Genomic DNA, 1,583 nt, shown 5'->3' with positions numbered 1-1,583 from the left:
GGCGATGACACAGTAGTAGACGTTCTGCGGTAACGATGCGGCATGAATATTATTAAATACTCGGAGCGCGATAAAATCATGAGTTTTTTACACGACGTGGGCACATGTGCTATAGGACTGATGGTAATTTTTCATAATTTTTGGTGATGGAGAAGTATCTGAACACTTCCCTCTTCGCGGATTGCTCTTCGCGTGTCTACGACTGTGGCCGGCGGCCTCCGGGGGCGAGCACCTGCCGCCAAATCTTGCGTAGGCGGCCTCTCACAAGTCTGGAAGTGTGGTGGCGGTTGCAAACGCCCGGCCCGCGTCTCCGGGGTGTGCCCCCCTCACGGACGGCGCCGCCGCCGGCACCTGGAGGAGGCAAACGGATGCGTCGGGTCTACACGGATGGTGTCTTGCTGTGCCTTTGTCCCAGATATTGCTCCAAAGTGTTCCCATGGGCTGACCTAACACAACCTGGTGGAGAGTTCCACTGGTGAAAGCCCGTCCGTGCAAAGTCAAAGAGCTAGATCCCGTGGTCAAACGCTACAGGGTTAGGCGGGACGGGGGCCCTGGGGGGTAGCAATGCGACCAGAGCATCGCACCGGGCCCTCATACATGCCGTACGGTGTGGTGGCATGTCCGAAGAGGCGGCACGCGTCTCCGGGGTGTGGCCCCCCTCACGGACGGCGATGACACAGTAGTAGATGTTCTGCCGTAACGATGCGACATGAATATTATTAATTACTCGGAGCGCAATAAAATCATGAGTTTTTTACACGATGTGAGCACATGTGCTTTAGGACTGATGGTAATTTTTCATAATTTTTGGTGATGGAGAAGTATCTGAACACTTCCCTCTCCACGGATTGCTCTTCGCGTGTCTGCGACTGTGGCCGGCGGCCTCTGGGGCCTAGCACATGCCGCCAAATCTTCCGTAGCCGGCATCTCACAAGTCTGGAAGTTTGTGGCGGTTGCAAACGCCCGGCCCGCGTCTCCGGGGGGTGCCCCCCCTCACGGACGGCACCGCCGCCGGCACCTGGAGGGGGGAAACGGACGCGTCGAGTCTACACGGATGGGGTCTTGCTGTGGCTTTGTCCCGGATGTTGCTCCAAAGTGTTACTATGGGCTGACCTAACACAACCGGGTGGAGAGTTCCACTGGTGAAAGCCCGCGCGTGCAGAGTCAAAGAGCTAGATCCCGTGGTCAAACGCTGCAGGGTTTGGCAGGACGGGGGCCCTGGGGGGGTAGCAATGCCACCGGAGCATCGCACCGGGCCCTCATACATGCCGTACGGTATGGTGGAATGTCCGAAGAGGCGGCACGCGTCTCCGGTGTGTGGCCCCCCTCACGGACGGAGATGACACTGTAGTAGACGTTCTGCCGTAGCGATGCGGCGTGAATATTATTAAATACTCGGAGCGCGATAAAATCATGAGTTTTTTACACGACGTGGGCACATGTGCTTTAGGACTAATGGTAATTTTACATAATTTTTGGTGATGGAGAAGTATCTGAACACTTCCCTCTCCGCAGATTGCTCTTCGCGTGTCTACCACTGTGGCCGACAGCCTCCGGGGGCTAGCACATGCTGCCAAATCTTG

This window comes from Triticum aestivum, unplaced genomic scaffold (assembly GCF_018294505.1).
Source record: "Triticum aestivum cultivar Chinese Spring unplaced genomic scaffold, IWGSC CS RefSeq v2.1 scaffold115843, whole genome shotgun sequence".
Taxonomy (NCBI): domain Eukaryota; kingdom Viridiplantae; phylum Streptophyta; class Magnoliopsida; order Poales; family Poaceae; genus Triticum; species Triticum aestivum.
The sequence above is the reverse complement of the archived record's forward strand: the minus strand, read 5'-3'. Positions refer to the sequence as shown.